General features: G+C 43.7%; 1 pseudogene across 1 annotated transcript; it reads right to left on the bottom strand.

Moving 5' to 3' along the window:
- Positions 1 to 5,227: 5,227 nt before the first annotated feature.
- LOC144514182 (WAS/WASL-interacting protein family member 2-like) lies at positions 5,228 to 18,533 on the bottom strand (annotated as a pseudogene). The gene is made up of 8 exons (XR_013501275.1): positions 18,049 to 18,533; positions 16,547 to 16,630; positions 15,698 to 15,830; positions 12,030 to 12,149; positions 11,266 to 11,896; positions 10,725 to 10,955; positions 9,393 to 9,494; positions 5,228 to 9,230 (listed from the first exon to the last, which is right to left on the bottom strand). The product of XR_013501275.1 is annotated as a WAS/WASL-interacting protein family member 2-like (transcript).
- Between the last annotated feature and the right edge of the window lie 4,143 nt (positions 18,534 to 22,676).

Genomic DNA, 22,676 nt, shown 5'->3' with positions numbered 1-22,676 from the left:
TGGCACACACTTGGTCCCCCTTTTTAAGGGGGGAACCACCACCCCGGTCTGCCACTCCTTAGACACCTTCCCAGACTTCCACGCAATGTTGAAGAGGCGTGTCAACCAAGACAACCCCTCCACACCCAGAGCTTTAAGCATTTCTGGACGGATCTCATCAATTCCTGGGGCTTTGCCACTGTGGAGTTGTTTAACTACCTCAGCAACCTCCACCAGGGAAATTGATGCCAATCCCCCCTCATCCTCCAGCTCTGCCTCTACCATAGAGGGCGTATTAGTGGGATTTAGGAGTTCCTCAAAGTGCTCCTTCCACCGCCCTATTACCTCCTCAGTTGAGGTCAACAGCGTCCCCATCCTTACTGTACACAGCTTGGATGGTTCCCCGCTTCCCCTCCTGAGTTGGCGAATGGTTTTCCAGAAGTACCTTGGTGCCGACCGAAAGTCCTTCTCCATGTCTTCTCCAAACTTCTCCCACACACGCTGCTTTGCCTCTTTCACGGCAGAGGCTGCAGCCCTTCGGGCCCTTCGGTACCTTGCAACTGCCTCCGGAGTCGTCTGGGATAACATATCCCAGAAAGACTCCTTCTTCAGTCGGACGGCTTCCCTGACCACCGGTGTCCACCACGGTGTTCGTGGGTTACCGCCCCTTGAGGCACCTAAGACCCTAAGACCACAGCTCCTCACCGCAGCTTCAGCAATGGAAACTTTGAACATTGTCCACTCGGGTTCAATGCCCCCAGCCTCCACAGGGATGCACGAAAAGCTCCGTCGGAGGTGTGAGTTGAAAGTCTGTCGGACAGGGGCCTCCTACAGACGTTCCCAATTTACCCGCACTACCCGTTTGGGCTTACCAGGTCTGTCCAGAGTCTTCCCCCAACCCCTGACCCAACTCACCACCAGATGGTGATCGGTTGACAGCTTCGCCCCTCTCTTCACCCGAGTGTCCAAAACATACGGCCTCAGATCAGATGAAACGATTATAAAATCGATCATTGACCTTTGGCCTAGGGTGCTCTGGTACCAAGTACACTTATGAGCATCCCTATGTTCGAACATGGTGTTCGTTATAGACAATCCATGACTAGCACAGAAGTCCAACAACAAACAACCACTCTGGTTTAGATCAGGGAGGCTGTTCCTCCCAATCACGCCTCTCCATGTGTCTCCATCATTACCCACGTGCGCGTTGAAGTCCCCCAGCAGAACTATGGAGTCCCCGACTGGAGCCCCATGCAGGACTCCACTCAAGGTCTCCAAGAAGGCCGAATACTCCGAACTCTTGTTTGGTGCATATGCACAAACAACAGTCAGAGTTTTCCCCCCCACAACCCGCAGGCGTAGGGAGGCGACCCTCTCGTCCACTGGGTTAAACTCCAACGGGGCTTGGGAGTATCCCCACACCCGCCCGGCGCCTCACACCCTGGGCAACTCCGGAGAAGAAAAGAGTCCAACCCCTATCCAGGAGTATGGTTCCAGAACCAAGACTGTGCGTAGAGGTAAGCCCCACCAGATCTAACCGGTAGCGCTCCACCTCACGCACAAGTTCCGGCTCCTTCCCCCACAGAGAGGTGACATTCCACGTCCCCAGAGCCAGCCTCTGCTGCCCGGGTCTGGTCCGTCGAGGCCCCTGACCTTCACTGCCACCCATGTGGCAGCGCACCCGACCCCAGCGGTTCCTCCCACAGGTGGTGGGCCCATGGGATGGAGAGATGTCCGCCACGTAGCTTTTTCGGGCTGTGCCCGGCCGGGCTCCGTGGCAAACCCGGCCACCAGACGCTCGCTGACGAGCCCTCCATCTGGGCCTGGCTCCAGACGGGGACCCCGGGCTTCCTCCGGGCAGGGTCACTTCATCCCTTCCTCGATGTTTCATAGGATTTTTGAACCTATGCTAGAAAGTTATTCAAAATATTGAAATCACTGTCCAATTAAATTAATTTAATTTTGACCTTACCCATGCTGCTTTAAATTGCTTCCTTGATCGTTGGATCGGTGTGGAAACAGTTAAGAGCCCTCGGCGGTCCTGATCCTCTCTCTCTGAATGCTTTTTAGGCTGATCCCATCCTCGTCGCCAAATTGTGGTGGAAGTTTCTTATTGCAGCCGGAGCGTATTTCAAAAAGTACAAGATGAAACCAATAGAGACTATCTGAGAATGTAAACCAAAGTTTGGTCTTTGAGTATTTATTTGTATTTGCAAATACAGAAAAGCTCCGTTTCGTCAGTACAAATCAGCACAGAGGAAATAGTCTTCTGGCAAGTAGAAAATCAGTCATCAATACAGAAACAGTCCTTCGTGTGTTTGTACTGGTCAGGTGTATACACTATAAGGACTGTGTATGGATACTGTTAAGTGTTTTATTGAACAGACAAGCTATAAATGATTTGGTTCCCTTGAAACTTGAAACTTCAATAATCTTACCATAAATAGATTCTTTGAACCACTTGAAATTGTTATGCATCTAATATTACAAGGATATACTAAAGGTGAGAAACCAAGTTTCAAGGGAACCAAATCATTTATAGCTTGTCTGTTCAATAAAACACTTAACAGTATCCATACACAGTCCTTATAGTGTATACACCTGACCAGTACAAACACACGAAGGACTGTGTCTGTATACACAGTCCTCAGTTTACATGTATTGTTCAGGTGTATACACTATGAGAACTGTGTATGGATACCGTTAAGTGTTTTTTATTGGTGTGCATGTCAAGATGATTCTTTTTACCTTACTATCATCATTTCACTACATTATCATCTTATCACAATCATCTATCATTTTCTTAGTTCATGATGCACGTTTGTACAATTCTCAAACTGTAGAAAAGGAATTGTTCTGGTAGGATAGTAGTTTCAACATATTTGTCACAGAGGACAACGCATGCTTTTGGTGTTAATTTCTGCCACTGCCTGAGAGCAAAATGGTGAAATTTCTGTGACTTCTTTATGATTTATTGATTAAATTGTGAAAGCCATAATTGAACTAGCAGTGCATCATCTATCTAATCTAATCTGTAATTCATTAATTCCTGCATGTGCTTCACAATATAATTATGATAGTTTAAAGGCTGTGGTAGGATTTTATTGTAAAAATAGAAATTTTGATCATGTGATTTGGGGTCAGCTTATCTTAAACTGATCTGACTGAATATCCCTCCTAAAACTAGATTTTCACATGTTGTTGTATTGTGTGTGCTTATTATGAAGTAATTTAGATAGATTTTCAGGATGAAATACATTTTACATATTTCACAAAGTTTGACATAAAGAGAAGCCCAGAAAACAAGCTCTCATAAAAACGCACTGTTACCTTAAACATAAAAGAATGATCCCAGTGAGATCCATCCAGTTAGTTTTACAAATTTTAAATATGGCAAGAGAGAGAACATTAGCATTTGATCACTACATGGTAATTTCCAGTATAAGTACCGTCACATGGGAAAAAGTCAGATTTGAAGTTCTCGATTTCAGTTGGTGACAACATTTCTGTGCATAGGTGTTAACTCTAGGCATGTAGATTTCCACTGACTTTACCGAATGTTTTATCACTTTTTGTAGCGTCTCCTGGAAATTGCCTGGAGAGACAGGCTCAAAAAAGGCAACAGAAAAGGCAGTGGTCCCCAAAAGAGGTTGCAGCTATAATGAGACATTTTAAAAAGCACATTGCCAAGAGAAAACTGGCCACAAGAATTGAATGCCAGCAGTGCAAGAACGCTGAACATCCTGCTCTTGATAGGCAGTCACTTCAAAACATCAGAGACTTCTTAAGAAATCGGGGCATAGCTCTGAAAAAGAAAACCAGCCAATAAAATGTTATGTTGCTGTTATGATGCAGTTATGTTGTAGTTCTTTGTTGTTCTTAAAAAAGCGCTAGTTTCTGCAGATGCCTCCGTTTTTTTGTAAACTGCTGTCTGTATGAAAATGGCACCTTTTTCACTGACTGATGTCATTTGTCTGTATGTATAAGCTGTCTTTTACAAGGTCTTAGTGGATGTAGATTACCAGTCGTATCACACAAATAGCATTGTATTTCAGGAGACCACTACCTACTGTATCTTTGAAGTTTAATCACTAATACCCTCAAAGGGGCAAAATACATAAATCAGACATAAAAAGTGGCTGCACACATTGAGCAATATCTATATTTATTCATGTATCTATATCAATATAAATATAAAAAGAGGGAGAGGCTCTTATATAAAGAGTTATATTGTCTGTTAAAATCTGTCCTCATATGTTAGGTGTGTCCTTTTAATGCACAGTGCCTTCACTTAAGTGTATGTGTTAGGACAGGTTCCATTTAATCATGATTGGCCCTTTAATGCACTTCAGTGACAGTTTTGCGTGTTGTATAGCTACTGTCCTCACAAATTGGGTTAGTCCTTATAATCATTTCATGATTTGTGTCATGGGCGGGGCTTATGCACCTCATTAACTACTGTCCTCAGAATAAGGCACGTTGTCAGGTTGTTACATTTTGAGTTGTGTTTGAGTGGAATTTATATTGTATGGCTTAAAACAGATTTTTTTTAATTAACCACATCTTTGTGAAGCAAGTGGAAAGGGGAGCCCCTCTAATGTAGCAAAAAAACTTGTTTGGGCAGTAGTGTCCCTTCAGTACACAAAAACCCATATGTGTGTGTGTGTGTGTGTGTCTATGTGTGTGTCTCTGTGTGTGTGTCTGTGTTTGTGTGTCGCTGTGTGTGTGTGTGTGTGTGTGTGTGTGTGTCTCTGGGATCGTCACTTGAGACATGAATTGTTTGTGACAACAATGGCGTGGAAAAACAGTCAAAAGTACCCACACAAATAGGAGATTTCCACATATATTTACAGTGAAAAATACTAAGTTAATTTACAAATGATGAAATACAAGTTACAAATTAGACGCTTAGACACAGATACAAATTGCTCTGCGTTCATTTGTGCATTGTGTTTTACAAGTTACATGAGACTGTTTTAGCACCATATGTGTGTGTGTCTCTGTCATTTTCCATAATTAAAATACAGTTTGTAGCTTTAATTTTATATGAAATATTGTGTTAAAAACATGTTGAATGAAAGATATGTACACATAACACAAAACATGTTCTGTTGGGTATTAGTACTTTAACTTTGTTAATTTGTGTATTTGTGTTGAGTGATTCCTGTGAATATGTGTGTGTGTGTGTGTGTGTGTTAGTATGTGTGTGTCAGTATGTATGTGTGAGAGGAAACAGATGAGACTCAGGAACCGACTGAGAGTTTATTAGAGACAGAGAGCAGTCAGAGAGAAACATGCTGTTAAAATCATCACTACAGTTAGAACTACCGGCTGTCCTCCAGCAGAGCACACAAGTCACTTTTTACAACAATTATTAACATGGTTCTGCCTGTTTAGTAACTTTTTACAGTTTTTGACTGAACAAGATTTACAGCAAACAAGGACGGCAAACTTTGGGGGCGGGACTCCCTATCGCAGTTAAAAATGCATCGTACACTCTGAAAAATAAATCCGTAAAATAAGAGACAAAGAAAAAGTTCTGGCAGATTGTTACCCAGATCTTTGTCCCATATATGTCGTGTGTAGCTGCAGTTAAAATACACAACACTTCAAGAATGTTCATATTCTGTTCTCAGATAAGAGAAAACCAAGCCAATATAAAATAACATGATTTGTGAATGGAGTCCGGTAGCAAACAGCTTAACATTTATAGTTATGCTTCAAGAAAATAACTTTTTAGTATCAGATTTTCACAGTGTGAGCCGGATTCTCCAGAAATACTTGAAGTTTATTAGGATTTAACAACCCGAGGCCCGCGGGCCACATCTGGCCCCTCGCAGACTTTAATCCGGCCCGCATTTCAATTTAGGTTCAAATACAATTTGGCCTGCCTACTTTTTGTCACTTTTCCCGACGTGTGCTTTTTTGGGACGTTTTTTTGCCACTTTTTTGTTTGGTGCTTTTTCTGACTTTTTTTCCAATGTTTTTGTCTTTTTTTTAATGACGATAAGGAAATGTTTAGCTGACTTTTTTTAGGGCTTCATGTGGACCAAACTGTAAGAGAGAAGACTATATGAGACATGCAGTAATACAGTCAAAGATGTTTGACTTTTCTCTTGAATAAAAGCATGTTAATAAACTCCAGGTGTGATTCTTATTCTCCAGCTCTTAGGGAGGCTGAGTTTAAAGGACAATTCCGATGCAAAATGAACCTAGGGGTTAATAACATATGTGTACCTAGTCGGCCATTCTCTGGGATCTGTTTTCATGCTAATCCAATGTGTCTCTAGCTTTAAAAAAGCTAACGCAAAACCGGTGGTTAGCTGCTAACGCTAGCTTTCAGGGGCACTTGGTAAATCTCTATTTCTACACCACTAACAAGGCTCAAAATATCACCACACTTAAACGGTAGCACGCTGTGTTTAAGCTATGTTACTAGTTACTGGTTGCATGGCGTTCGTGGTTCGACTCCTCATGACTGTTTTCTAAGATGGCGCCCGAATGTAAACACAAACGGTACTGTCTTCATAATCTTTTTTAATCAACTGTCTGTACACTTACAAAGTTCTCAATGCTTTGGTTTACATGTAGGGACCCTCATTATGCTACCGTTGAAGTGTGGTGATATTTTGAGTCTTGTTAGTGGTGTAGAACTAGAGATTTACCCTCTGCCCTGAAAGCTAGCGTTAGCAGCTAACCACTGGTTTTGCGTTAGCTTGTTTAAAGCTAGAGACGCATTCGATTAGCATGAAAACAGATCCCAGAGAACGGTTGACTCGGTACACATGTGTTATTAACCCCTAGGTTCATTTTGCGCCGGAATAGTCCTTTAACGCTCCTGCTCCTAAACACAGCCGTTACGTTAAATCAGCAGATTTATGAATGGAGTCTGGTGAGGAGTCTCGTATAAACAGTTTTCCTTTATAACAGAATATATAATCACAAACATTACAACATGAAGCTGTAATTAAACAAGTTTAAAGTCACGATGAAGAGATGAAGAATTGAAATGTTTCTTTTCAAAGTAAAACGGAGAAAATTGAGTCTCAGTTCAGATTAAAAAAGAATAAAGATGAATCACAATCATCCATGTTTTGATCCGTCTTTAATGATTTCAGCAAAGCTTCAGATTCCCCCCACCCCAAAAAAATTTTAATTCACCAAAATTAAGAAAGCAGATTTTTTTTTCTGCTTTTCTATAAAATAATTTTTACAATTTTGAATGTTTTAGGTTTTATATTTTATTTATATTTTTGTCCTTCGTATGTGTTACTTAGGTTTGTTTTTGTAGCTTACTTTCCCTTTTCAGGGTTCTACACGTCTTCATTTTGTTCAAGAAAACTTTATGGACACACAGCACTGGCAGCAGAACGTGTGAATGAATATTTAACTGCGACCGGAGACAAAGACAATAACAACATTAAGGAGAATCTGTTGTTATTAATAAAAATGCTGAGTCACTGTTCAGATCCAAACAGCAGATTTTAAACTCAAAATGAAAAACATGAATCAGCAGAAAACCACAAGAGACGAGTGGAGAGAAAAGAGACACAATATTAAAATATTAAGACGGATTTCAGAGTAAAAGCTGAACTTTAAACATTATGCTGACGACACCTTCATATATTTACATAAACACGTCTTCTAAAGGCTGGAACTTAACTTTAACTTTTCTCATAAAGTCTGACTATGTTCCTGTAGAATCACAACTTTAGACTGAAGGACTTCGTAGTGTTTCATCCTTAAATATAACTTTATTCTCATTAAATCTTCTTTACATTTGGATTTTATCTGAGACATTTTCCTCGTTAGTGGTTTAGGTTTATAGTGTTTCTGAACATTACGTCTTTAATATTGTTCTTTTCTCTCTTAACGTCACAATGATTTACTGTTCAAAACAAAACACTCTGAATTCTGGGTAATTACTCAACTCTGAGTTTAGAGACTGAAAACTAAACGCCCAAATAAAGACGACAAGTTGAGGTTTTAGTTAGAGGAGATGAGGAAGGGAGGGAAGGAAGATTTCGTCCATCTTGGCACTTAAAGACTCGGAGGCCACGTCCCGCCAAAATAAAGCGCTGATGATGCAGGGGAAGTATTTACACGCAAAACATTTTTATAATGAGTTCATGGTCTCAGTCGCTGGTTTCAAGTCTTCTTCTATACAGCATAATGTTCATTTAGTAAATGATGCTCCCATTTATTGTTAAATAGAGGATAAAGCAGGGGACGCTTTAGGACCTGTCAATCAGAGCAGAGGCTTTGCGATGCTAACCAATGCTAACCTGGGGACATTAAAAATAGACTCAAGTTGTTTGTGGCTCTTGTCTGTGTTTACATCTTAACCTTCTCACTTCAGCAGAGTTACCTTGGACATGTTGCTCTTAAATCTCCGCTGGATGCCTCGCTTCAGAAGGGTTGAAAATCAGCAAATTTCCCTTTTTAGCATTTAGCTTAGCACAGCGCCATGACAACCATAACTGGCTTGGCTGCGTCATCCTCCCCAGCTCTGCCTTTTTGTCCAAATACTGCCACTTCTGGCTCCCAAAAACCAAGATGGCCATGTCCAAAATGCCTAAGAGGCTTTATAAGAGCAGTCCACAAACAAACAGGTGACCTCCGTTATGTTTATCAGGAAGTCTTAATATTTCCATAACAGAGTTGCAGTTTAGTGTAATAGTTTTGTAAATTAGTAACAAAGTAAAACTTAACTCTCATAATATTAAGACTTTTAAAATGAACCTGCGACTTTATTCCCACGATGTTACAACACAGTTTGTGGGTTTCGTCTGCAGCTGTGAACTGATCGTCTGACACAGAAAGAGAGGAACACTCCTTCATTTTCTGTTTGTCATCCCTCCATCCAGGAGAACTGAATCACTGAAGTCCAGCAGCATTTGTTCCTCTTCTTCCTTCCTTCCTTTACCTTGCTCGTTGGTCTCGCAAACAAAAAGTGCAAGTGCAAAAAAAGAACTAAAAACATCTGAAGTTGTTCATGCTGTCCAGAGAAAAAGAAGAAGCTGTAGATGAAAGTCTTCATCACTTTCCTCTCCTCCGACAATCAGCTGTGAGCGTAAACGAGGCGGCGAGGGAAGCTGGAGGCTGCACAATGATGTCATCACACAGAACGGAGGGGTGTGTGTGTGTCTGTGTACGTACGTGTGTGTGTGTGTGTGTATGTGTGTGTGTGTGTGTGTGTGTTGCAGCCCTTCACCTCCCAACAGGAGGCAGTGGAGGAGCTCCTCTCATCACTGCAACAGACAAACAACAGAAACATTAGCAGAATCAGTGACGGGGGTCTGTCACAACTGGTTCCACATTTAAAAGCAAACTTGTTTTGATTCTCTGAGGCATTTGCTTAATTCCAGTGTGTGTGTGTGTGTGTGTGTTGCGTTGTTGCTGCGTGTGCGTACCTCTGTTGGCCTTGCTTGGGTAGATCTTGGCAAAGTGTCGGTACTCTTCTGGAGGAGGGAAGTCGTCCAGAGGATGGAACGAATACTTGGACTCAAAATCATCTGCAGGAGGAGCAGAGACGCCACATATTATTTATTATCCAACAACAAAGTGTGAGGTGATGCTCCACCTTCAGAGGAAGACCAATAAAGGGGAGACAGAGGACAGAGAGACTGATGAAGGGAGAGGAGGAAGTCATGGAGAAATGGAGCGTAAGAAACTAAGCATAACTCAAGGAACAGGAACCCCCGCCAGGCCTGAAGTGTTTATGCCAAAAATAATGCTCCATAATCAATATTTCCCCTATATTCATTCTCTGCGTTATGTAAAGGCCCAACACCATAAAACATAAAGACTGTAGACCTCTCTGCCTCTGCACCGTGGTTAGATAGCTAACTATCCATCCATCCAGCCGGACGGCCACTTAATTATTAAAATGTAACAACTTAATGTTTCATTCACACACGCTTGTCCCGGCGTAGGAACGCACCGTGCTCTCGCCAGACGACTGACTACTTTGTTCGTTACATTTGCAGCAAGCATTTAAGATAAGATAGACTTTTGTCTTCATAAAAGCTCAGTTTTTTCGAAACTTTAAAAAAGGTGCACTGTGAGTTGCTGCATGGTTTCAGCGTGATTTAATTTGTCTCAAATGGTAGTCGTCTCTCCTTGATCTGCTAGCTGCCTGGTCCCTGAACACACCGTGAAACAGCCCGGTCTCAGGAGACAACACATGGGTCGTAAACGTCAAACACTAGAGGCACAGGCTGTGCACCAAAATACAACAAGCCACTCCAGCCAATCATCGACAAGATGGTTGGGGGAGGGGGTTAGTGACAGTTAGTCATGACAGTTACGGAAGTATGGGGGGAGGGGCGAGCTTGCTCTGTTTTGTTTGGTATTTACTTGGAACATCAACAGACGTGACGTCATGCAGGAACTCACAGTGCACCTTTAAGGTCTGTGTTATTTATATTGTTGGTAGTGAATATCACCAAACAACAGGAATTGTTGTTGTTGTTTGAATCAGACAGAATCAACGAAGAGGAACCCTTCACACAATACAAGTCACTGGAGAGTTGTCGTCTCCTCCGGTTGGGGGCGGGACTTAAATGTGCTCTGTCTCTATGCTGGGTGGAATTAGTAACTAGTTAACTCAGTAAGACAGTCAAAGATATTTTACTTGTGAATAAACTCTACATGTCTGTCTCTTAGAGAAGCTGAGTTGGACATATAATAATCTCCGGTGATCATAATAATCTGTGAGTTATGGACGGAGAGGAGAGACTCACCGGCGAATGAGCGAGGGATGGAGGAGGTGGAGGAGTGTCCGTTGCGGAGAGGAGGGGGGGGCGGGGGAGGAGCAGCGGGGGTGCGGGTGGGTGGGGGAGGAGGCTTCCCTCTGGCGGGGGGGTCAGAAAAGAGGGAGGGGCTACCATGTGTCCTGTACGGAGGAGGGGGCGGGGCTTCTCTGCCCGCGGATCTCAACGCCGCCGCCGACGGCTGCACCGGAACCGGAGGAGCTGAGGAGACAGAAATCAATAATAATTATACACAATAATAATCAGTCTTATTAGCCTGTTAGCCCACCAGGTTTTAGCCTCTGGGAATTATTTTTTAAATGTATTTTAAGACATTTCTAAAACAATTTAAGGAAACTTAAGACTGAATTGTGTGTGTCTGTATGTTTGTCTGTCTGTGTGTGTATGTTTCTGTGTCTGTATGTTTGTGTGTGTGTGTTTGTGTGTTTCTGTGTCTGTGCGTGTGTCTGTGCGTGTGTCTATGCGTGTGTGTTTCGTGTTTTCAAATCTCCAGTTAGCTTGTTGGACTCACCTGCAGCTCTGCTTGGCGTGTCCCTGACGGGGGGCGGCGGCCTGTTGGCGCCCTGTTGGGAGGGGGTGGGGGAAGCGGGGGGAGGTGGAGGGGCAGGGCCTCTGGTGGGGGTGTGGCCTCCCGGTGGGGGGGGCAGCCCTCTTGTTGCTGAGCGAGTTGTGGCGCTGCGGCAGCTCGGGCGCAGCCTCGCCGCTGCTGGTCGACCCGTTGGCGAGGCGGTACGGTGGGGGGGGCGGGGCCAGGGAGGAGGCGGTAGGGGGGGGGGCTGTGTTTCCCCCGGAGGTGGGGGGACGTCTGCTGTTGCCAGGTGACGGCGGAGGTTTGGAGGGGAAGGGCGGGGTGCTGCTAGGGGTCGGGGGGAGGGGTTTCTCTCTGTTGTAAGAAGAAGAGGGAGGCGAGGGGGCGTTCCCACGGCGACAAAGAGGAGGAGGGGGAGGGGGGGCGGAGGAGGAGTGCTTCATGCTGCCGGAGGGGGAGGAGGGGGAGAGGTTGGGAAGAGAGGGGCGCTGAGAGCGGCCCGTTTCCACTGGCGACCGCGCCTGAGGGGAGGGGCTCTCTGCGTCGTCATGGCGATGGCTGGGGGGGCGGGGCGCTGCGGCTCGAGTGGACGGAGAACGTCCAGAGGAACCGTCTGTAGATTATTTAACATTTACAACATTAGAATCACAATCAGAAAAAGTGTACTCAATATGTAGAATTATTAAGAAATAACAGAAATAATTTAGAAAATAATACACGTGAGAAGAGATAAAGCCAGTGTGTACCTGCGACTGGTCTGAGTTTGGGGACTCCGGCGGTGAACAGCGTCGGTGGAACAGAACCTGAAGGACTTCCTGCTGTGCTGCCATTGGCTCCCCCGGCTGCGGCTCCGCCTCCTTTAGGCTCTGAGAACCACAACCATTCAACAGGTGAATGAAAGCTCCGCCTCTTGATGGAAAGATACTTTACCATGACTCTACGATGACATCACTGACAGGGCTGCACAATGGATTTTTATCGCCATGGCATTTTCAGCAAAAACAAACGTGACTTTTTTTAGCCGTTTGTCACACACACAGAGAAAGAGAGAGAGAGAGAGAGAGACAGACACACACACACACACAGAGAAAGAGAGACAGACACACACACACACAGAGAAAGAGAGACAGACACACACACAGAGAGACACAGAGAGAGAGAGAGAGACACAGAGAGAGAAAGAGAGACACACACACAGAGAGAGAGAGAGAGAGACACACACACAGAGAAAGAAAGAGAGAGAGAGACAGAGAGAGAGAGACACACACACACACACACACACACACACACACACACACACACACACACACACACACACACACACACACACACACACACACACACACACACACACACACACACACACACACACACACACACACACGATATTTCCCTCCCATGGTGCAGCCCTGACCACTGATGTATGAGTGAATGAGTGAGTGTGTGTGAGGGTGAAGAGGATGCAGGTGAGATCGGGGCATTTGAAACACGGAGGTGATCGACGGTGAAATGAGGTGAAGTGACGTGAGACTTGAGTAGAAAATTGAATGAAGTGTTTACGCTCCCACGCAGCTCCGATGACATCATCGACAGCACAACATGAGTGACAAACAAACAGTGGAAAGCGTTATCAATCATCACAAAGGTTATTACAGGTCACAGCTCGGCTCTGTGGAGGACAGAGTTGTAGAGTTGAACTAGAAACATGGCCGCTTTACTCTGACAAAGTGTTTGTGGTCTCAGAGGGAGTTACGTGCTGGAACTATTTCTTCTCCAACAACAGTGTATCCATCCGCCCAGTAATGTGCAGTGTCTCCAGGGGTGGATCCCAAGTCTCCCACTTATATTTAATATTGCTAAATCTAAACGTCTGAAAGAGCAGAGGAGGGATCTCTGAGGAGCTATGAGTGAGGATACGAGGTGCATCTCATAACCCATAAATTGCCTCCTCGACTCCTCCACTTGCCTCCCTTCCTCGCGTCTTAGAGAGAGGAAATCATCGGAGAGAGGAACCGAGGAAATGCGTTTTAGAGAGATGACGCTACCTTTCCTCTGAAGAGTCACGTGAATCCGTCAGCTGTCTGGGCGGAGTTAATAACTCCTTCAACTGCACGGCTTCCAGGAAGGCTGCTCTCTGGATCCTCGATCATAGCTCCTCGATGATCCCTCCTCGGAGCAGGAATAAGAGCTTTGAGAGGGACAGAACCACGTCCGGTTCAGCCGAGGACCGAGGAGCTTTCAGATAAGTGCCATGAGATGCAGCCACAGAGCAGTCTTCCTGGAAGCCGTGCAGCAGAAGGAGTTGCTAACTCCGCCCAAAACAGCTGATGGATTTACGCTTCTGAGAAAAAGGACGCCTCATCCCTCTAAAAACGCTTTTCCTCGTTGCCTCATGCTTATTAAAACATAACGCATCGTGTTAATCAATTTGTTTACTGTATCAGTGTTGTTTGCAGTGAAACTCTGGTCAGCACTGAATTTGGGCCTTTTTGCTTAAAGAAGAATTAAAGAATTATTAAAACTGATTCATTTTGTCTCAAATGACTCAACGTTGTCACACAATCACATCTGCTCTTCATTTATCGCATCGTTGTGACGAAAAGAGAGCTGAGCCAGAAGGCAAAGCTCTCAATCTACCGGTCAGTTTTTGTTCCTACCCTCACCTATGGTCATGAAGGCTGGGTCATGACCGAAAGAACAAGATCCAGGGTACAAGCGGCCAAAATGGGTTTCCTCAGGAGGGTAGCTGGCGTCTCCCTTAGAGATAGGGTGAGAAGCTCAGTTATCCGTGAGGAGCTCGGAGTAGAGCCGCTGCTCCTTCACGTCGAAAGGAGCCAGTTGAGGTGGTTCGGGCATCTGGTAAGGATGCCCCCTGGGCGCCTCCCTAGGGAGGTGTTCCAGGCACACCTCGGGATCCCCCAATTGGAGCTGGTTAATGTGGCTCGGGAAAGGGAAGTTTGGGGTCCCCTGCTGGAGCTGCTGCCCCCGCAACCCGATACCGGATAAGGGGACGAAGATGGATGGATGGACATCTGCCCTTCAACAAGAAATAGTTCCAACATGTAACGTCCTCTAAAATTGTGGTTTCATGTTTCTGTTTGTGTCTAGAAGAGACAGCGTGTTAAATTTACTGTTTGCAGTGAAACATGAGTCATCATCAGTTTAACAGGCGCGTTCTCTGCAGGACGCTGCAGGACCCAACCAGCCGCTCCACAGACAGCAGAGTATCACTACTGAAATATTACTGAATGATACTGACTCAGGAAAGATCAGCCAAGGAGGACAGAAAAGTTCAATCTTCATCATTGTTGAAGTCACGACACAAACAAACATCTCAGACGTGGAGGGACAGAAAAAAGTGGAACAAAAAACAAACATTAAAATCAGCTGATTCAGAGTCCTGATGTTTGTAGAATGATAAATGTGACCGTGTGTATGTTTGTTGTGTTGTAATGTTTTTAATCCTCCATCAGCGTATCTCTGTCACAGGGTGTGAATCATGACTCAGCAGTGTCTGATGGATGTTCAGACAACTATCACTGGATTACTGTGATACTGAAGAAACGTTAGGAACAACTTCTGTCTGAATAGGAAGATTTTAGAAGAAAATATTTTTTGGATTTTTTTTTTTTAGATATCTTGAGAAAAAAAAAAAGTCTGAATATTTTTTTGAAAAAAGTTGTAAGTTTGTTAATAGAAAAAGTCTGAATATTTTAAAGGAAAAATGACCAGTGACGGTTGGAGCCGTGTGTGGAAATGGCCGTGTCTTTCTCCTGACGTGGATTCCTTAGATGTTTTAGTTTAGATCCAATATCTTCACCTTTAAAACAGAGACTCTTCAGAGATCATCTCAGGGTTTAAAATGTCGGAAAAAGCATCAAAAGCGGCAAAAAGATGCGAAAACGTTGGAAAAAAAAGGCAAAAGAAGTAAAAAAAAAAAAGCAAGGAAAAATACTTCCCCCCCCAACGACAAAAATGTCAAAACATGTTTAAAATGTCCAAAAGTTATTTAAAAAAAAAGTGCACAAAAAAGCCTCTTTATCTATATGAATTGATATGGGATCATTCAAACGAAGATCGATGTGAATCGGAAAATCTATTTATTTTTAACCCAGCCCTCCTAATAATAATAATAATAATTAATAATAATAATCCGTGTGGCTGTTTTGGACCAGGACAGTGATCTTCTAAGCGGCTGGCTGAAACCCTGCTGCCTCCTGCAGTCGCCCTCTAACATCACAGAAGCTTTGTCTCTTACTCTCTGTCTTATCTGCAGCAGTCCTCTGCTGATCCTCAGACGGCGGCGCCTGTGGCCCCTGCGGCCCCTGGCTCTGTTGCTGGTGTAGGTATTGGTATAAGCGAATGTATGGGTGATCTGTGGGAGGTGTTTGGCTCTTTGGTGTTTGGCTCTTACTGTCGAGCAGAGGCGCGCTGCGGTCGTTCACCACCGCCACCTTCTTCAGCCGTGTGCCTTTGCAGATGTCCGTCAGCAGAGCGCCGCGGCCTTTGGCCTCGTCTCTGCTCAGCTTGGGGGGGCTGGTGTTGGCCTGTGGGGGGCGGAGGGAGAGAGGAGTTACACCATCAGGGAGCACGTTTACATGCACACTGACGCTTTGGCTTCGCTGCACACGCTAACGGATGTAGCTGAATGCATCTTTTAACCGTCTCCACCTGCAGCGCCACACGGCGTAGGACTGTGTGAGTCACAGGCGAGACGCTGAGCTTTTGCTTTGTGATTGTTGTTGTTTCTTCAGTTTTTGGAGCCGGCACAGCGCTGTGAAACATCAATCTATTGTCAGCTGTTATCAGAGGAGGCAGGGGAGGGAAACAAGAAATAAAAACACAAACTCTCCAAACCAAACTGCCAACACGCTCACTGACAGACATACAGGCATTTCCTATATATCGGTAGGTTTATTTTAAAGAAATAGACACTTTATGATCCATTTCTGTGTAAAAGGGACGCACACACCTCACGTAAAATATATAAATAGAAGACTGTCCTGTGTTTACGCTCACCTGTAGTTCTGTAGACTAGGTGTGATTTGGGGTGAAGTTGCAGCACTGGTGCATTTTTCAATTGCTGTGTTAGTGTACACCAAACATTTTAAACACGGGCATGCATGTGTGTGTCTATGTGACTGCGTGTGTGTGTGTGTGTGTGTCTGCGCATGTGTGTTTGTCTGTGTGTGAGTGTCTCTGTGTGTGTGTGCCTGCGTGTTTGAGTGTCTTTGTGTTTACGTGTGTGTTTGTGTGTGGTTACCTGGCTGAAGGTGGGGGGAGGAGGGGGTCCCCCTGGTGGAGGAGGAGGGGGAGGCATCCTGCTGCTGTTACAACACCTGATCACCTGAAACACACATCACATGTCTTTTATTCTGCTGGACCCACAGAAAACAAACAGGAGACATTTCAAACGTGGTTTGGAGTGATGACAGCTACAAACAGGGGAGCTGTGACTAGAAGGGATACAGCTAACATACTCGTTATACCTAGAAGGGATACAGCTAACATACTCGTTGCACCTAGAAGGGATACAGCTAACATACTCGTTGCACCGTAGGTCGGAGAGAAACACAATTTGAATTTCTTTGGATGTCTGGCACATATTTTGAGAGAAATGACAAGAAAGTCAAATTTATTTTATTTCTGAAAAATACAAAAAAAAATTTAAACTTGTCAAACCTGAAATACATCAACACGGTGTCTCTAAAACTGTTTAAAAACGCAGTTTCAGATTAGTGAAACCTTTACTTCATTTGTCAAAACAGAAATAATACCGTGAAAATGAAAGCTTCACTGCTTCTCTTCTCAATCCAGACCACATTAGACCAGATCTACATCAAAACCCCCCCAAACACTGACTGGTCAAACCCGGACTACATTAACATGGAGACTCTAAAGACTGTTTTACACCCACATCCTGATTCCTGAGACATTTATTCTGTTTGTTGAAACAGGAAAGGCGACATCTCGTTGCTGTTTCTCAGCATCGTCAGATAGCTACCATTAGCTCGCAGCTAGCATCATCAGCACCGGCCTGACGCTGCTAAGCTAACAGCCAACAGCTAACAGCTAACACTGTATCTGTGGACACGGTTATTTACAGTTGAGGCTAGAAGGGATCCAGCTACGGCGACGTCAGTTTAGTTTAGGACAAAGATTGTGACTTTGGGTTAAAACACTCCCAAGAAACGAACACGCGTGTCCTGGGGAAAGTACTAAAATGATATTATTATATTAGGCTACCCAAGATTTAGCGTAATTTACAGCCGTAACGTTAGCTGTATCCGTTCTAGCCACGACCGTCTAAAAAATACGTAGAGAAAATAGCTAAATGATGAACATAATGCGTCATAAATGTCAAAAAAGTGACAAAACCATCGGAAAAATGTCAAAAAAAACAGCAGCAAACACGTCAAAATAGGGGGAATTGCTGTGTCTTTGTAAGCTATATTATAGTCTGAACGGGTTGGTGCTAGAAGGGATACATCTAACGTTAAGGCGATGACTGTTAACTTTAGGCGACACGACTTGTTAAATTTAGGAAAAACGTCGGGGTTTGGATTAAAACACTCCCGAGGAACGAACACGCGTTTCCTGGGTGAACGTATTGAAATGATATTATTATATTAGCCTAGATTTTGCGATATTTTGCGTAACTTCCGGCCGTAGTTGTATCCCTTCTAGCCACAACCGTTACTTACTGATTCGCAGAGTTAGCTTCGCAGCTAGTTAGCATTAGCACACAGGTGAAATAAACCCTACCTGTGAACGTTACGGTCTCCCCGCTGGTTCACTCATACTTCATCTGCCTATTCGGTGTCTTCATGTCTCCGTCGGGCTCCAACTTCCCGCTGTTTGTCCCTCTCTCAGGGGACCGTGAGCTCTGCCGTTGTTAGCCGTTAGCCTGTCAGCTCTGCTGCAGAGACAGTCAACACACAGGAGCGCACTAGCTGAGCGCGAGTACACTGCAGCCGCAGCGCGCTGCTTATAGGAAGTATAACATGACGTCTCTGCGTTTCATAAAACACAAATATTGTTCTGTATTTGTTATAAGATAACTTCTATGGTTTATGTTTTATAATATTACAGCTGTCATTCATTATCTGTTTATACAGCAGCCTCCACTTATAGATTGACCTGCATAAAGTATTTCTAACAAAATAAAACAAGTATCATATTAAATAAGTATGTGTGAGGTAATTAGATAGTTATCTCACACAGCTGTGAATTGTGTGTTTTTGTTTGTGTGTGTGTGTGTGTGTGTGTGTGTGTGTGTGTGTGTGTGTTAGGGTGACCAGACGTCCCCGGTTTCCGGGGATAGTCCCCGGTTTCGGTGACCTGTCCCCGGTTTTCACGGTGACTGACAGACCCGAAATTGGAATGAAATAGTCATGCACCCTACACGCACAGGCTCAAGACAGCCAGAGACAGCTCAGAGCTCAGAGATGTTTTAGAATGCCCATTTTACGATGCTAATATTACTGTTTATTTACATGGAGTCTGGTGGGTTCAGTGAACGCAATTTCGCGGACTTTTTAAGTTTTAAAAAAAGGATGTTACTCTTTAACAGAAAGGTCGACCTCCTTAGAAATCCTTTCCATAATGTTGTTAGACACTTAGAATATTAATCTGAGTCTGTCAGTGGCAAAACAAGCACTTTTATACAAGCTGGACAATTGACGTCCTATTAACTTAGATTGTAGCTTGTTTCGCCGTTTCCGACTGCAGCGATCTCGTTTAATACTGGACCAATGTCAAAGAAAAATATTTCCTCAATAGTTTTAATTGTATCCGATACTCAATGAGCTGTTGCAGAAACAAGCCCAGCATGAAGCAATAAAGCAAAAGCTGTCAGAAAAATGTAGTGCAGTAAACATTACAACATTTCCCTCTGAGGTGTAGTGGAGTACAAGTATGAAGTAGCAGCAGGGGCGATTCTAGGATCAGACCTTTAGGGGGGCTCAGCCCCTAATGAGAATGTGACACGGATATGGTACATGCAAAAGTGTTAACCCCATTGCTGTGACAAATTGCAAGAAAATTAACACTGAACTTACATGAAATGTTATCATATTTGCATTCTGCATAAATCTCTGCACACCATTACTCTCTGTGAAATATCTCCCAAACTCTTCACTCAACACATGCATCGGTACAACAAGCGGTTCCTGGGCAATCTGGTTTTGAAATTGCAACATAATTTCTACATGGTCTACAACTTTATAATGTATTCTCATGTAAACTATTTATGTCAGCACAGATATTTTTTGTAAATTGCTTAGCCAGTGTATCCCACCATAATGGTTATTATATTGCCAGATTCCAGAATATCCCACTTACTTATATATATCCCACTTACAAATATGAATATATATTTCTACTGGTATGCTTCCTAGTGACATTAATGCAAAAATATGAAGAAAAAACTATTCCACCTGTGTGTGCATCGTTAAAATTCTGAAGTGCAAAATAGTTCAGGCTACAGCACAAATACAGTCAGGTCCATAAATATTGGGACATCGACACAATTCTAATCTTTTCGGCTCTATACACCACCACAATGGAGTTGAAATGAAACGAACAAGATGTGCTTTAACTGCAGACTTTCAGCTTTAATTTGAGGGTATTTACATCCAAATCAGGTGAACGGTGTAGGAATTACAACAGTTTGTATATGTGCCTCCCACTTTCTAAGGGACCAAAAGTAATGGGACAACTGGCTGCTCAGCTGTTCCATGGCCAGGTGTGTGTTATTCCGTCATTATCCCATTTACAAGGAGCAGATAAAAGGTCCAGAGTTCATTTCAAGTGTGCTATTTGCATTTGGAATCTGTTGCTGTCAACTCTCAATATGAGATCCAAAGAGCTGTCACTATCAGTGAAGCAAGCCATCATTAGGCTGAAAAAATCTAAACAAACCCATCAGAGAGATAGCAAAAAACATTAGGTGTGGCCAAATCAACTGTTTGGAACATTCTTAAAAAAGAAAGAACGCACCGGTGAGCTCAGCAACACCAAAAGACCCGGAAGACCCACGGAAAACAACTGTGGTGGATGACCGAAGAATACTTTCCCTGGTGAAGAAAAACACCCTTCACAACAGTTGGCCAGATCAAGAACACTCTCCAGGAGGTAGGTGTATGTGTGTCAAAGTCAACAATCAAGAGAAGACTTCACCAGAGTGAATACAGAGGGTTCACTACAAGATGTAAACCATTGGTGAGCCTCAAAAAACAGGAAGGTCAGATTAGAGTTTGCTAAACAACATCTAAAAAAGCCTTCACATTTCTGGAACAACATCCTATGGACAGATGAGACAAAGATCAACTTGTACCAGAGTGATGGGAAGAGAAGAGTATGGAGAAGGAAAGGAACTGCTCATGATCCAAAGCATACCACCTCATCAGTGAAGTATGGTGGTGGTAGTGTCATGGCGTGGGAATGTATGGCTGCCAATGGAACTGCTTCTCTTGTATTTATTGATGATGTGACTGCTGACAAAAGCAGCAGGATGAATTCTGAAGTGTTTCGGGCAATATTATCTGCTCATATTCAGCCAAATGCTTCAGAACTCATTGGACGGCGCTTCACAGTGCAGATGGACAATGACCCGAAGCATACTGCGAAAGCAACCAAAGAGTTTTTTAAGGGAAAGAAGTGGAATGTTATGCAATGGCCAAGTCAATCACCTGACCTGAATCCGATTGAGCATGCATTTCACTTGCTGAAGACAAAACTGAAGGGAAAATGCCCCAAGAACAAGCAGGAACTGAAGACAGTTACAGTAGAGGCCTGGCAGAGCATCACCAGGGATGAAACCCAGTGTCTGGTGATGTCTATGCCTTCCAGACTTCAGGCTGGAATTGAATGCAAAGGATTTGCAACCAAGTATTAAAAAGTGAAAGTTTGATTTATGATTGTTAATCTGTCCCATTACTTTTGGTCCCTTAAAAAGTGGGAGGCACATATACAAACTGTTGTAATTCCTACACCGTTCACCTGATTTGGATGTAAATACCCTCAAATTAAAGCTGAAAGTCTGCAGTTAAAGCACATCTTGTTCGTTTCATTTCAACTCCATTGTGGTGGTGTATAGACCCAAAAAGATTAGAATTGTGTCGATGTCCCAATATTTATGGACCTGACTGTATTCCCATCCATAGATATATGAATAATCAAGTCTAACCTCTGAATTTCTTTTCAAAGTGCACCAGATTGATGCATTTAAACATTAAAATATGTAGAGAGACAGCAGTAGAGAGTAGTATGTAGAGACATCAGTAGAGAGTAGTATGTAGAGTGAAAGCAATAGAGTAGTATGTGGAGAGACAACAGTAGAGAGTAGTATGAAGTGAGACAGTAATAGAAAGTAGTATGTACAGAGACAACGGTAGAGAGTAGTATGAAAGACCGAGGCAGATTGGGGGGGTGGATGGGTCAAACACAGGACTTTAACCCAGGAGACCGGGGTTCATGTCCCGCGTGTCACTGAAATGTACATTTTGTAACCGCACCCACTATCTTTTCCTAAACCTAACTGTCCCGTACTGTCCCTGAACAAGCTCATCTAAATATGACAGCAAAGGAGACTTTTTGCGTCAATAACAAACGCCAAAGACACCTAACCTAGCATCGCTTTTTGACACGATAGGAGTGAGAATGTGTTGCAAACGAAAAACTGTCCGCTAAGCTCTGCAGATTTTCATTCTGGATCACTGCTGAAAACTGTAAAAAAGATTCTGTTTGGGTCTGTTGATGAGATTCTGTGTGCTTATTCTGTTTAAACGAAAGGCCAAAACCCAAAAAAGGAAGTCTTTTTAAAACAGTCACAGGTGTGTAGTTGAGAGCCAGCTGTTCATAAACTTGAAAAATACCAACATTATTAATAAGTTTAGGAGATTTCTGCAAAGAAGAGTACAGGCCGAAGAATAGAGAAGGGGAACCGCCCTGTCCTCACACTAACCTTATGTCTCAACCCATATATGATCTGTCTTGCACAAGTGTTTCCTAAGAAGTGCTGAGTTGTTTAATCAGCGGTGTATCAGAGAGTTGTCCCTACATGGTAAACATCTGTGTCTGCAGCTCCACCTGTCAGAAGGTGTGGCCAATCAGCTTCCTTTAAAAAGGACTGCTTCTGTCCTGTCGGGCTCAGAGATCAGGGGCTTCCTCCGAGACGCAACATCCTGCAGATCGTCAGAGACCTGCCATCACATCCAGCAACTATCCAGCCAGCCGACCAATCACAGCAGGCAGACGTTTCTGGTCCACCATCCAGCTCGCTCAGCCTCTCTCCAGGTCTGCACTCTCTCTTGCTTTAACCAACACAGTTAATATAACACATTGTCCTGAAAATGGAACTTTGTCTTACTGTTGCTAAATTTAAAGTTGTG

Source organism: Sander vitreus, unplaced genomic scaffold (assembly GCF_031162955.1).
Source record: "Sander vitreus isolate 19-12246 unplaced genomic scaffold, sanVit1 ctg485_0, whole genome shotgun sequence".
Taxonomy (NCBI): Eukaryota; Metazoa; Chordata; class Actinopteri; order Perciformes; family Percidae; genus Sander; species Sander vitreus.
This window is presented reverse-complemented; position numbering and strand designations above follow the sequence as displayed.